The sequence below is a fragment of the Cetorhinus maximus genome, chromosome 1 (assembly GCF_964194155.1).
Source record: "Cetorhinus maximus chromosome 1, sCetMax3.hap1.1, whole genome shotgun sequence".
Classification (NCBI taxonomy): domain Eukaryota; kingdom Metazoa; phylum Chordata; class Chondrichthyes; order Lamniformes; family Cetorhinidae; genus Cetorhinus; species Cetorhinus maximus.
In genome coordinates, this window is record NC_135879.1 from 168318630 (window position 1) to 168334533 (window position 15904).

The window sequence follows — 15904 nt, forward strand, 5'->3', positions numbered from 1 at the left end:
TATAGGTGTGTTATATTGTTTATGGTCATGCAGGCTAATCATTCAGGGTTTGTAGGATGTATGAAAACTTTGGAGATTCCATCAGTAAGACAGTAACAGGAACTGAGGGCATGTTCTGTGGTTTTTACTTGATATGTGAATTGACTATAGTTTTACCCTGGCACCTAACTTCAGTTCTGCCTTCTTCCTCCATTTTACAGGCAGGTCCTGTGGGTGTTTCAAGTATCTCATGAGTGCTTTGAATGACACTCTTTTGGGGAGGGGAGCACAGACCAGAATAATCTTCTTTTGTCTCATTGTAATATGTTAGGGCTGCTATCTGTAATCATGTATGTACATTGTCTGGAACCCTCCATTACACAGCAACAGAGTGCAGCTTTAACTTCCTTCCTTCCGTTCATGTCAGAAGGAAACACTTGAAATGGGTGCTGCAACCTCTGAAATTGGTGCCACAGCAATTTAAAACTCCTGTTCAGTGTATGAAAGTTCTTGCAGAGAGCCCAAAGTGAGAAATGGATCTCACCAAAAATACAAAAACTACACTAATCGTAAATTATAGGCAGAAACAACCACACGATGAGGTTTGCCTGGAGCTCTCACATCTTGACTGAATCGTGCCCCACGGCAATTTTCACTTTAAATTCTCCGATTTGCACTTACAGTCCAAGTGAAATGATTTGTTCACACCTACTTTATCCATGCCTTTCTTCATTTCAACAATCTAAACAATGTCCCCTTGTAATACTTTTTCCCCAATGGCAACATCTCAGAATTTCTCTTCTAGCCTTGCTCCAAAGTCACTCTTGTGACACAGACACAAGGCCAGTCTAGTTGTAAATACTTTCTTAGAAACTCTGGGTATTTGTCGTGGTTAAGCCCATTGTTCAAGAGCCTGTTAATATTTGCTGAGGTGTAACAAGAACATGGTCAGCACACCTGAGTTTAATATACTGGTTAATGATTGTTGATTTCCTATACTAGAACCTAGAATTATGTTTAGAAAAGTCTCAAATGGGTGCCAAGAACAGTTCCTGTGCCTGAAAGCAGAGACCCAAGGATTACGATAAATTGATCCACGGCCCTCATCTAAATAATTGTGGCGAACTGCCATTGTGGTCACATCTCTGCAGGCAATTTGGCTGAGAATTGAATTTTAAGCTGTCTCATTGGCAGCGACCCTTAGGGTTGGTCCTGGAGGAGGGAGGACAGGGAAAGGGGATTCTCCGGTTGTGGTGGGTACAGTATCAAGACAACTGTGGAACCACAAGGAGCTGGATTGGCTGAATCGATGTGTATAAAACCTGAGGGGAACAGGTCTGTCGCTGGGGGTGGCAATTTCCAAGAGGGGCTCTAAAACTGACTTTGGCCTCTCATTAACATTTGCAAGGGGCCTATGTCTGTTTTAGACAGCTGCCTCAGATCCAATTATGGGTTGGTCATTTTTCAGGTGTCCTTGGGATTCCTTGGTCGCTGTAAAATGGACACAACAAAATACACATTGACACATTCTACTCGAGTGTTCCATTCTTCATACTGCTAAAGGAAATGTGAACAAATGAGTTCAGTGGAAGGAGCTTGGTGATGCAGTGCTGAGGTGATGATGTCAGCTGTACCTTTTCATGGTCATCTATTTGCTCGGCCTTGCCAGCAACTCCTGCACCCCATGAAAGAGAAAAAAATCCTTTACCACCATCTTACATTATACAGTGTGTTTCAGATCAATTTGTGTTACAAGTCTGCCCTCTCCTGGAGCTGAATCATATGCTCTTCACTTCTGTTTAGGACCTGAGTATTTATGCACGAGAGTTTTTGACAGTATATTTCAAGAGTTTGATTCCCATAATAGATACAAAATAAGACTATTACATATCTCATTATCAGCTGCCCCATTCAGAATATATAGTACCTTCAGGAGTACTATATTGAACAGCTAAGGTTTCTTATCATGCCTGTGCTTGTATTTGAAAGAAGGACAAACAGAAGTTATTCGAACTGGTTATCAATCAAACAGATTCAACAGCTTAGCCATTTCCCCAAAGGCAAAAACAGATTTTTGAAATTAATTTATGGGATGTGGGCGTCACTGGCTAGGGCAGCATTTATTGCCCACCCCTAATTGCCCTTGAGAAGGTGATTGTGAGCTGCCTTCTTCAACGCTGCAGTCCATGCGGTGTAGAAACATCCACAGTGCTGTTAGGGAGGGAATTCCAGGATTTTGACACAGTAACAGTGAAGGAACAGCGATATATTTCCAAGTCAGGATGGTAAGTGGCTCAGAGGGGAACTTCCAGGTGATGGTGTTCCCATGTGTCTGCTGCCCTTGTCCTTCTGGATGGTAGTGGTCGTGGGTTTGGAAGGTGCTGCCTAAGGAGCCTTGGTGAATTCCTGCAGTGAATCTTGTAGATGGTACACACTGCTGCTACTGTGCATCGGTGGTGGAGGGAGTGAATGTTTGTGGATGGGATGCCAATCAAGCAGATGCTTTGTGTTGGATGGTGTCAAGCTTACTGAGTGTTGTTGGAGCTGTACTCACCCAGGCAAGTGGAGAGTATTTCATCATACTCCTGACTTGTGCCTTGCAGATGGTGGACAGGCTTTGGGGAGTTAGGAGGTGAGATACTCACCACAGGATTCCTAGCCTCTGACCTGTTGTTGTAGCCACAGTATTTATATGGCTGGTCCAGTTCAGTCTCTGGTCAATGGTAACCCCCAGGATGTTGATAGTGGGGGATTCAGCAATGGTAATGCCATTGAACATGAAGGGGCGATGGTTAGATTCTCTCTTGTTGGAGACAGTCATTGCCTGGCACTTGTGTGGCATAAATGTTACTTACCACTTTTCAGCCCAAACCTGGATATTGTCCAGCTCTTGCTGTATTTGGACACGGACTGCTTCAGTATCTGAGGAATTGCAAATGGTGCTGAACATTGTGCAATCATCAGCGAACATCCCCAATTCTGACCTTATGATGGGGTCATTGATGAAGCAGCTGAAGATGGTTGGGCCTAGGACATTATCCTGAGGATCTCCTGCATTGATATCCTGGGACTGAGATTTGTGACCTCCAACAACCATCTTCCTTTGTGCTACGTATGACTCCAAATAGCGGAGACTTTTCCCCCTGATTGCTATTGACTCCAGTTTTGCTTGCTCCCGTTTGGTCCTTTGATGTCACACTCGGTCAAATGCTGACTCAATGTTAAAGGCAGTCACTCTCACCTCACCTCGGGAGTTCAGCTCTTTTGTCCATGTTTAAACCAAGGCTGCAATAAGGTCAGAACCTGAGTGACCCTGGTGGAACCCAAATTGATCTCATCACCCAAGCTTGCTCAAGTGTTGAACCGACAACTTTATAAACTGCTGGTTAGACCTCAGCTAGGGGATTATGGTCAATTCTGGGCATCATATTTCAGGAAAGATATAAAGGCCTTGAGTTACAGAGGAAGTTCACCAGAATGTTACCAGCAATGTGGGCTTTTATTTATGAGGAGAGGTTGGAAAAGCTGTTCTTCTTGGAAAAGAGAAGGTCAAGGAATAGACGTTTTCAAGATGGTGAGGGGTTTTCATGAAGTAGATAGAGAAAAACTAGTCCCTGTGGTGAGTGGGTCAATAACAAGAAACCAGAGCTAATAGATTTAAAATCATTGGTAACAGATCTGTAGCGGGGATGAGGAGAATTTGTTTCACTCAGAGATTTACCTGAAAAAGTAGTGGAAGCTAATTCTGTAAAAAAAATTTAAAAGGAGGTTGGGCTGGTACTTGAGGAATTTAAGGGTTACAGATGAAAATTAGCAATATGGGACGAAGCACAGCTGCTCTACAAGGCACTAGTTAGACCACACCTAGAATACTGTGAACAGTTTTGGCCCCCTTATCTAAGGTAAGACATATTGGTATTGGAGGCAGTTCAGAGAAGGTTTGCTAGGTTGATCCCGGGTATGGAGGGATTTCTTATGAGGAGAGGTTGAATAGGTTGGGCCTGTACTCATTGTACTCATTTTCAGGATGGCAACTTGTAACTAGTGGAGTGCCACAGGGATCATTGCTGGGGCCTCAATTATTTACAATATATATTAATGACTTAGATAAGGGAAGTGAATGTACTATCACCAACTTTGCGGATGACACAAAAGTAGGTGGGAAGGCAAGTGGTGAGAATGACTCAAGGAGTCTACAGAGGGATTTAAACAGGTTAAGTGAGTGGGCAAAAACTTGGCAGATGAAATATAATGTGGGAAAATGTGAGGTTATGCACTTTGGCAGGAAGGATAGAGGAGCTGAATATTGTTTAAATGGACAAAGACAGCAGAAAGCTGCAGCACAGAGGGATTTGTGAGTCCTTGTGCATGAATCCCAAAAAGCTAACATACAAGTTCAGTGGGTAACAGGGAAGGCAAATGGAATGTTGGCCTTTATTTCAAAGGGAATGGAGTATAAAAATAGGGAAGTCTTGCTAAAACTATACAAGGCACTAGTTAGACCACACCTAGGATGTTGTGAACAATTTTGGTCCCCTTATCTAAGGAAAAATATACTGGCATTGGAGGCAGTCCAGAGAAGGTTCATTAGGTTGATCCCAGGGATGGAGGGATTTTCTTATGAGGAGAGGTTGGGTAGGTTGGGCCTGTACTCATTGGGGCTTAGAAGGATGAGAGGCGACCTTATTGAAACATATAAGATTCCTAGGGGGCTTGACAGGGTAGATGCTGAGAGGTTGTTTCCCCTTGTGGGAGAGTCTAGTACCAGAGGGCAAAATCTCAGAGTAAGGGGATGCCCATTTAAAACTGAGATGAGGAGGAATTTCTTCTCTCAGAGAGTAGTGAATCTGTGGAATTCTTTACTGCAGAGAGCTGTAGTGGCTGGGTCATTAAGTATATTCAAGGCTGAGATAGACAGATTTTTAATCAGTAAGGGAATCAAGGGCTCCTAGTTCCAGGGAGCAGAGTCGGATGGCGGAGTTCCAGAGCGGTGAGTATAAAAACCTTACCTCAGGGATTCGCGGCCTAGTTCCAGGGAGGAGAGTCGGAGGGCGGAGTTCCAGAGCGGTGAGTATAAAAACCTTACCTCGGGGATTCAGGACCTAGTTACAGGGAACAGAGTAGGGAATCTACACTGAATTTGAAACTAAAACATTGTTAAACTAATTAAACCAAAGAAATTACTCACTTAATTAATAAGTAGAGGGCATCTAGACCAGAAGCAGGTGATTACTGTTCTTAGAATTTAGCATTTATAGTAGAAATCTAGCCCTAGGGAACGTATAGTTAATAAGGAGTCAATAAGCAGTTATTAGATTTAAATTAATTTATTAAATAGTTCTAGAAATGGCAGATGCTGGGATGAAGTGATTCACCTGTGGAATGTGGGAAATCTGTGACGCTTCAAGTATCCTGGACAACTATATCTGCAGGAAGTGTACCCAATTGCAGCTCCTCACAGACCGCATGGATCAGTTGGAGCAGCAATTGGATGCACTTAGGAGCATTCAGGTGATGGAAAGCGTCATTGACAGGAGTTTTGGAAACGTGGTCACACCCAAGGTACAGACAGATAGATGGGTGACGACTAGAAGGGGCAGGCAGTCAGTGCAGAAATCCCCTGTGGCTGTCCCCCTCTCTAACAGGTATACCATTTTGGATACTGTTGTGGGGGATGGTCTATCAGGGGAAAACAACAGCAGTAGCCAGAGCAGTGACACCACGGCTGGCTCTGTTGTTCAGCAGCGGGGGGTCAAAGCACAGAAGAGCAATTGTCATAGGGGACTCTATAGTCAGGGGCTCAGATAGGCGCTTCTGTGGTCATGAAAGAGACACCAGGATGGTATGTTGCCTCCCTAGTGCCAGGGTCCAGGATGTCTCTGATTGGGTACGGGACATTCTGAAGAGGGAGGGAGAACAGCCAGAGGTCGTGGTACACATTGGTACTAACAACATAGGCAGGAAGAGTGACGAGGTCCTGCAGTGGGAGTTCAGGGAGTTAGACAGAAAATTAAAAAACAGGACCTCTAGGGTTGTAATCTCAGGATTACTCCCTGTGCCACGTGCCAGTGAGGCTAAAAATATGAAGGTAGTGCAGCTAAACACGTGGCTGAACAGATGGTGTAGGAGGGAGGGTTTCCGATATCTGGATCATTGGGATCTCTTCCGGGGCAGGTGGGACCTGTACAAGAAGGATGGGTTGCATCTAAACTGGAGGGGCACCAATGTCCTGGCTGCGAGGTTTGCTAGTGTCACTCGAGAGGGTTTAAACTAGAATTGCAGGGGGGTGGGAACCAGAGCAATAGGTCAGCAGGTGAAATAAATGACTGGGAACCAGTGAATATGGCCAGTAGGACTAAGAGAAAGAGCAGGCAGGGAGAAATTACTGAACACAGTGGGACTGGGGGTCTGAAATGCATTTGTTTCAATGCGAGAAGTATAACAGGCAAGGCAGATGAGCTTAGAGCTTGGATTAGTACTTGGGACTATGATGTTCTTGCTATTACAGAGACTTGGTTGAAGGATGGACAGGATTGGCAGATAAATGTTCCAGGATTTAGATGTTTCAGGCAGGATAGAGAGGGATGTAGAAGAGTTGGGGGAGTTGCACTGCTGGTTAAGGGGAATATCACAGCTGTACGACAGGAGGACACCTCGGAGGGCTCATGCAGCGAGGCAATATGGGTAGAGCTCCGGAATAGGAAGGGTGCAGTCACAATGTTGGGGGTTTACTATAGGCCTCCCAATTGCCGGAGGGAGATTGAGGAACAGTTATGTAGGCAGATTTTGGAAAGATGTAAAAGCAATAGGGTTGTTGTGGTGGGTGATTTTAACTTTCCCTATATTGACTGGGAATCACTTAGTGCTAGGGGTTTGGATGTTGCAGAATTTGTAAGTTGCATCCAGGAGGGCTTCCTGAGACAACTAGGGAAAGGGCAATACTGTACCTGTTTATTAGGGAATGAACCCGGCCAGGTGGTCGAAGTTTCAGTAGGGGAGCATTTCGGGAAAAGTGACCGTAATTCAGTAAGTTTCAAGGTACTGGTGGATAAGGATAACAGGAGTCCTTGGGTTAAGGTGCTTAATTGGGGGAAGGCTAATTATAAGAATATTAGGCAGGAACTGAGGGCAAATCAACAACTGACATGTAGGAGGCTTTCAAACGTCAGTTGATAAGAATTCAAGACTGGCATGTTCCTGCTAGGATGAAGGATAAGTATGGCAAGTTTCAGGAACCTTGGATAACAAAGGATATTGTGAGATTAGTCAAAAAGAAAAGGGAAGCATTCATAAGGGCTAGAAGGCTGGGAACAGATGAAGCCCGTGGAGAATATAAAGAAAGTAGGAAGAAACTTAAGCAAGGAGTCAGGAGGGCTAAAAGGGGTCATGAAAAGTCATTGGCAACCAGGATTAAGGAAAATCCCAAGGCCTTTTATACATATGTAAAAAGCAAGAGGGTAGCCAGGGAAAGGGTAGGCCCACTCAGGGACAGAGGTGGGAATCTGTGTGTGGAGCCAGAAGAAATGGGAGAGATACTAAATGAATACTTCTCATCAGTATTCACCCAAGAGAAGGACTTAGTGGTCGATTTGTCTAGGGAAGAGTGTGTAGATAGCCTGGATCATGTTGAGATCACAAAAGAGGAGGTGTTAGGTGTCTTGAAGAATATTAAGGTGGATAAGTCCCCAGGACCAGAGTACTGAGGGAGGCAAGGGAGGAGATTGCTGGGGCCTTGACAGAAATCTTTGTATCCTCACTGAGTGAGGTCCCAGAGGACTGGAGAATGGCCAATGTTGTTCCATTGTTTAAGAAGGGTAGCAGGGATAATCCAGGAAATTACAGGCCGGTGAGCCTTACGTCAGTGATAGGGAAATTATTGGAGAAGATTCTTTGTGACAGGATTTACTACCATTTGGAAGCAAATGGGCATATTAATGAGAGGCAGCATGGTTTTGTGAAGGGGAGGTCGTGTCTCACTAACTTGATCGAGTTTGTCGAGGAAGTGACAAAGATGATCAATGATGGAAGGGCAGTGGATGTTATCTACGTGGATTTCAGTAAGGCCCCTCAAGGTCCCTCATGGCAGACTGGTACAGAAGGTAAAGTCACACGGGATCAGAGGTGAGCTGGCAAGATGGATACAGAATTGGCTTGGTCATACAAGACAGAGGGTAGCAGTAGAAGGGTGCTTTCCTGAATGGAGAGCTGTGACTAGTGGTGTTCTGCAGGGATCAGTGCTGGGACCTTTGCTGTTTGTAGTATACATAAATGATTTGGAAAAAAATATAGCTGGGCTAATTAGTAAGTTTGCAGATGACACTGAGGTTGGAGGAGTTGCAGATAGTGAAGAGGATTATCAAAGGATACAACGGGATATAGATCGGTTGGAGACTTGGGCAGAGAAATGGCAGATGGAGTTTAATCCGGACAAATGCGAGGTAATGCATTTTTGAAGGTCTAATACAGGTAGGGATTATACAGTAAATGGCAGAACCCTTAAGTGCATCGACGGGCAGAGGGATTCTCTGTGTACAGGTCCACAGGTCACTGAAAGTGGCAACGCAGGTGGATAAGATGGTCAGGAAGGCATATGGCATGCTTGCCTTCATCAGCAGGGGTATTGAGTATAAAAGCTGGGAAGTCATGCTGCAGCTGTATAGAACCTTAGTTAGGCCACACTTGGAATATTGCGTGCAATTCTGGTCGCCACATTACCAGAAGGATATGGAGGCATTGGAGATGGTGCAGAGGAGGTTCACCAGGATGCTGCCTGGTCTGGAGGTTATTAGCTATGAGGAGAGGTTGGAGAAACTCGGATTGTTCTCACTAGAACGACGGAGATTGAGGGGCGACTTGATAGAAGTTTACAAAATAATGAGTGGCATGGACAGAGTAGATAGTCAGAAGCTTTTTTCCCAGGGTGGAAGAGTCAATTACTAGGGGACATAGATTTAAGGTGAGAGGAGAAAACCTTAGAGGAGATGTGCAGGGCAAGTTTTTTACGCAGAGGATAGTGAGTGTCTGGAATTCACTGCCAAAGGAGGTAGATACGATAGTCGTGTTTAAGAGGCAGCTTGGCAAATACATGAATAGGATGGGAATAGAGGGATATGGACCCCGGAAGTGCAAAACGTTTTAGTTTGACAGGCAATATGATCGGCACAGGCTTGGAGGGCCGAAGGGCCTGTTCCTGTGCTGCACTTTTCTTTGTTCTTTGTTCTTTGTTATGGGGAAAAAGCAGGAAAATGGAGTTGAGGATTATCAGATCAGCTATGATCTCAATGAATGGCGGAGCAGACTCAATGGGCCAAATGGCCTTCTTCTGCTCCTACGTCTTATGGTCTTATGATCTCTTTCAGAGAGTCTACACAAGTATGAAGAGCTGAACAACCTCCTTCTGTGCTGAGAGTTTCTGTAATTCTATGAATAATAATTCTAACTTATAATTACATAATATCTTAAAATTGCTGAAAGGTTTCAAAGCATTTTGCATGGTGAAAAAACAGATGGAGTGGTGGCCAAAGGGGTAGGTTCTGAGGAATCTTTTGAAGGGGAGAAGAGGTTTAGCAGGTAAACAAACTTAAGGAGCTGCTGAGTGAAGCAATTTGAAAATTCTTCTACTGATATTCGAATAAAAAAGATTTTAAACAACGCAATTACCTTCAGGTCAAGTTCAATTTTCAGTGTAGAACACAGTTTAGAGTCACAATGCACACAGGTTTCTTTGAAGCTTGCACAGCCTGCAAAATATGATAGTATTCTTTGCAAGTTTTGGCAATAACACTATAATTATGTCATTACAGTGCTAAAAAGTTTGAGGAGATTGAGTTTCAGGGCATCATGCTACTTATAGACCATTCTTGATCTTTTTTGCCAGTTTTTAGAATCCACCCAACCCAGTCACATGGAGCTAATTTGTACCTTTTTTGGAATAAGTTCAATCCAGAGGCTTCAGTTTTCCTTTATTATGGCACAGATTTTTCCTTTTACCTCCTGTTACTGGTGCTCACATGAATTTCCTCCTTTAAGGTCACTACTACACTTGCTTTCAATGAGTTAACAAGTTGCAGGCATTGCTGGAGTCCTGTATGCTATTTTTTTATTTGTCCATGGGATGTGGGTGTCACAGGCTGGGCCAGTGTTTGTTGCCCATCCCTAATTTCCCTTGTTCAGAGGGTATTTGAGAGTCAACCATATTGCTGTGGGTCTGGAGTCACATGTAGGCCAGACCAGGTAAGGTGGGGATTGAACCCAGGTCCCCACTGGGTCCCAGATTACCAGTCCAGTGACAATACCACTATGCCACCACCTCCCCTATGCTGCCAGTAAAATTTTTTTGCCCTCTGAAAATGTCTGCTAATTCATTAACAACTCCAATTAGCTTCCTGCATCTGGCGGGCAGGTTGCTGTCAGTGCACTGAAGCTGCTTCCAGAAAAAGCAGGAGGAAGTGGGAAAACATCAGCATTCCTGTCTGATGTCATTTTATCAAATTTCCACACAACCCACCGCACCTGTAGATACTGCTTTCTTCATCAGAACAATTGAGAACAGCAAGGGAAGGCTGCAGAGATCTTTTCCTCAACCTCTTTGCATTTGATCCACTCAAGGCATCTTCCACCTTTAAGTGAAGTTGCCTCTTGCCAGAACCAAGAGTAGTCCTACATCAGCTGCATCCATGAGACAGCATGACAGAGCAGCAAACTGCCAAACAGCTGTGGCATTTTTCACAAGTAAACATGAAAGTTCTCCTGGAAGAAGTACAGAAGGGACAGACGCTTGAGTGTACCATCTAGAGCTTCAGTAAGAGGCAGGCGTGGCCGAGTCGGGGCCTTCGCTTCCATGGAAACACAAACAGCAGTAATTTTAGGGAGATTACAGCACAGAAATGATTGTGACTTCCAGACCTTGGCTACTGCCATGTCTCAGAGTTGGGCAGATTTGATAGCTGCCATGAGACCAACCATCCAACAGGCTTTTGGGGCTGCAGCTCCAGGGCCTGATGAAATGGTGATGGCTTGTGTTCTTGTACCTGATACTGACCTCCCTGAGAACAGCAGCATGTACCAAACTTCCAGCTGTCCCTATCAGAATTCTATGCCTAGGTAGGCAAGACCTAGATGCCCAGGATCTCAGTCAAGCCGTGCAATGGTTCATGATCAGGAGTCAGCAGCTATGATCCAAGGGCCACCTCAGTCCAAGACTTTGACAGAAAAGAAAAGAGGGCAAGGTGTAAAGTAGGCTGCTGTTTCACATTTTGTGCTATCACCGAAGGTCAATGTCACCCATTAGTACCCATGTAAAACTTGTGCTGCATTGGAGGCCCCGTCCCATGTTGGGTGGGATTCTCCAGCCCCACCCGCCGATGGGACCTTCCGGTGCAGCCAAAGTTAATGAACTTTTGGCCATGGTGGGACCCGTCGCACCGGGACCGGAAAATCTCGACCATTGCATCTGTGCTCTTAAAGTAAACTCATTTTGGGGTTTTTTTTTTGTGCTGCTGTAGTTCTCTTATATAAATATTCAACACTAGTTGTCTTTACGCAAGACACAACTATAGTTGGCAAGTTTTAAAGTGTAGTGCATTGCACAATTTAGCGACTAAACAGAGCATTGAATTGTCTCAATCATATGATCTGAATCAGTGCTGCTCACAGTAGTGTTCGCTTCAGATTTAAGCAGGTAGAAGCATGAAATAGAGTAGAATGCAAAATGCCTGAAGCAAAGTAAAATCTATCAAGCTTAAACACCAACACCGAAAGATAATGTTTGTCTTAAACTTATCTGTTGCTTTAGGCTTCAACAATTAAACTCAGTGTTGACTAAATGAAATGAACTAGATTTTATCCTGGGTTCATGCCAGAGAGCGGCTCATTGCTTATGTAGGAATGTTTCTCCCATCTCAATATTAAAACCATGGGCTGCCACTGATTGTTGTGATATGTATTGCATGTAGCTTAACATACTGATTAGCATATTACTGAATATGTAAATGGTTTGGCATTACCTCAGGAAGTGATGCAAGTTAATATGAGATATAGTTGTTGGAACTGTGACAGTCACATCATGCCTGTTTGGGTTTTGAAGTGTAGTCATTACTAAGTGTCCTACCTGGCTTGCCATAGTCATGTGACCTTTGCCATGAGTGAATGTCTGGGTGCCACCACTAAAGATATTACACTAGAGAGACTGTAATCTTTGAGTTTATAACATGGTGTCAGGAGTGGAGCTGAGATTGAGTTTTGAAAAGCTGCAAGAGAGGCTACAGCTACTGAAAGAGGAACATTGAAATGCTCCAACCTGCTAAAAGCTGCTGAAGAAAACAAACACAGGCATGGAAAAGCTAACACAAGCTGAAGGCTGCAAGTAAAATCCTGGGTGAGCTAAAAATGGCTGTAAATTTTCACTCCCAGCTCCTGTCAAAATGAAAAGAGACATGTGGCAAACCTGGCAAATTTCTACTTGCAATGGCAAAACTATGAGATTGTAACAAATTTAATTAACAAGCTGGAGCTGGTATGAGTAGCAACAATTTTAACACTGCTGGGGAGAGACTGCTACAAATTGAATTCCACCCTAAATCTATCCACAGAACAGAAAAAACAGACTGCAGAAATTTTGAAAGACTTTAAGGCACACTTTGAACCCAAAGTGAATATAACTTATGAATGATATGTGTCCATTGATCAGCATGTGACTGCAGTAACAAAGCTTGGAGAATCATGTGAATTCGGGCACACAAGTGTCAGGCAAAGACCATCTCCAAGAAAAGAGAATCTAACCATCGCCCCTTGATGTTCAATGGCATTACCATCACTGAATCCCCCACTATCAACATCTTGGGGTTTACCATTGACCAGAAACTGAACTGGGCTATCCATATAAATATTGTGGCTACAAGAGCAGGTCTAAAGTAAAAGATGATCTCATTAAAGATAGAATTGTCTTAGGCATAAGAGATCAGACAGTGAGAGTAAATCTAATGAGAGAGGAGAAACTCTCAAGAGAGCGATAGACACGTGCAGAAACTCAGGGGTTATAAAATGTCAACTAGAGCACATATATGGCAGAGCAGGCCAGGAGATACATTATGCTGAGAAAGAGCAGAACAATTGTGGACAAAGGGCAGGATGCAAATACTGCAGAGGACATCACACAAAGGAAAAGAAGGATTCTCCAGTGTGGGGAAAGCAGTGTTTTAACTGCAAAAAGCTGAGTCATTTCACACTCAAGTGTTTGGCTATAAAGAAGCAAAACAAACATATACAGATGGCCACTGGAGAGATATCAGCCGAAGACTCTGATGAAGAACTATACACCATACAACAGGTTAGTTCAGTCAAGTCTATAGCTGATAAATGGTTTGTGACTATTAGAATTATAACCGCAGAAGGAGAGCTTCAAGTGAACAAGAAGTGCTGATAGACACTGGTCCATCATGCAACATCGTGACCTTCACTGACCTGTGCAAAGTGATTCAACATTGCAATCCAAAAATGAAGCCCACAAAAGTAAGGTTAAAGCTATATGATGGCACAATACTCATACCGAGGACAAATTAGTCTGAGAGCCCAATGCAATGGCAAGAATGAAGCTCTGGATTTCCAGATCATAAGCAGTACGCAATAAACACTCATCAAAGCTGGAACAAGTATAAAGCTTGGACTGGAAGCCCTAAATGTGCAAACAGAAATTCGCCATCATGTCACAGCACACAAAACTATTGACTGCTGAACAGATCCTAGGGGAGTACAAAGATGTGTTGACAGGGTTTGGAAGTCTACCTCAAGAATATCATCTCAAAGTAGATGAGAGTGTAAGACCAATTCAGCATCTGTCGAGAAGAGGTCCAGCTGCCCTCAAGTCAAGCTGGAAAAGAAGGGGGTAATCAAGAGAGTGACAAATCTTACAGACTGGATTAGCAGCGTGGTAACAGCAAAACAACCTGGAAAGCTGTGAGTATTCTTAGATCCAAAGGATCTAAATAAAGTGCTGAAGCGATCTCAATACCCCATGCCAACCATCGAAGGAATTTTCCCACAACTTGCCAAGGCAAAGGTCTTTACTGCCCTAAATGGGAAGGATGGTTGCTGGTAAGTGAAGCTGGATGAAAGCAGCAGCTTTCTAACAACATTCTAGATGCTGTTCAGGAGGTACAGATGGTTGCAAAGTGGCATTTCCACAGCTCCAAAAGTGGACCAGTGAGATGAGATAGTCAGTGATCTTCCAGGAGTGGAAGCCATAGTTTTTTTTTCATTCATGCACAGGATGTGGCCAGCTGGGCAGTATTTATTGCCCAACCCTAGTTGCCCTTGAGAACCATAGAACCATAGAACCATAGAACACTACAGCACAGAAAACAGGCCATTCGGCCCTTCTAGTCTGTGCCGAAATATTATTCCGCTAATCCCATTGACCTGCACCCAATCCATAACCCTCCAGACCTCTCCCATCCATGTATCTATCTAATTTATTCTTAAAACTTAAGAGTGAGCCCGCATTTACCACGTCAGATGGTAGCTCGTTCCACACTCTCACCACTCTCTGAGTGAAGAAGTTCCCCCTAATGTTCCCCCTAAACCTTTCCCCTTCCACACTAAAGCCATGTCCTCTCGTGTTTATCTCTCCTAATCTAAGTGGAAAGAGCCTACTCGCATTTACTTTGTCTATACCCCTCATAAGAAAGTGGTGGTGAGCTGCCTTCTTGAATCACTGCAGTCCATGTGGTGTAGGTACACCCACAGTGCTGTTAGGAAAGGGGTTCCAGGATTTTGACCCAGCGACAGTGAAGGAACGGCGATATATTTCCAAGTCAGGATGGTGAGTGACTCGGAGGGGAACTTCTAGGTGGTGATGTTCCCATCTATCTGCTGCCCTTGTCCTTCTAGATGGCAGTGGTCGTGAATTTGGGATGTGCTGTCTAAGGAGCCTTGGTGAATTCCTGCAGTGCATCTTGCAGATGATACACGCTGCTGCTACTGTGCGTCGGTGGTGGAGGGAGTGAATGTTTGTGGATGTGGTGCCAATCAAGTGAGCTGCTTTGTCCTGGATGGTGTCAAGCTTCTTGAGTGTTATGGGATCTGCACTCGCCCAGGCAAGTGGAGAGTATTCCATCACACTCCTGACTTGTGCCTTGTAGATGGTGGACAGGCTTTGGGGAGTCAGGAGCTTAGTTACTTGTCACATGATTCCTAGCCTCTGACCTGCTCTTGTAGCCACAGTATTTGTATGGCTAGTCCAGTTCAGTTTCTGGTCAATGGTAACCCCAGGATGTTGGTAGTGGGGGATTCAGTGATGGTAATGCCATTGAACATCAAGGGGTGATGGTTGGATTCTCTTTTCTTGGAGATGGTCTTTGTCTGAAATTTGTGTGGCGTGAATGTTACTTGCCACTTGTCAGCCCAAGCCTGGATATTGTCCAGGCCTGGCTGCATTTGAACAAATGCTTCAGTATTTGAGGGTTCGCAAATGGTGCTGAACATTGCGCAATCATTTGATTTTTATTCGTTCATGGGATGTGGGCAGTGCTGGCTGGGCCAGCATTTATTACCCGTCCCTAACTGCCCTTGTTCAGAGGGCATTTAAAAGTCAACCACATTGCTGTGGGTCTGGAGTCACATGTAGGCCAGACCAGGTAAGGATGGCAGATTTCCTTCCCTAAAGGACATCAGTGAACCAGATGGGTTTTTCTGACATTTGACAATGGTTTCATGGTCATCATTAGGCTTTTAATTTCAGATTTTTATTAAATTCAAATTTCACCACTTGCCGTGGTGAGATTCAAACCCAAATCCCCCAAGCATCACGCTGAGTCTCTAGAATACTAGTCCAGTGACAATACCACTATGCTACCACCTCCTCCAATCATCAGCGAACATCCCCGCTTCTAACCTCATGATGGAAGGAAGGTCAATGATGAAGCAGCTG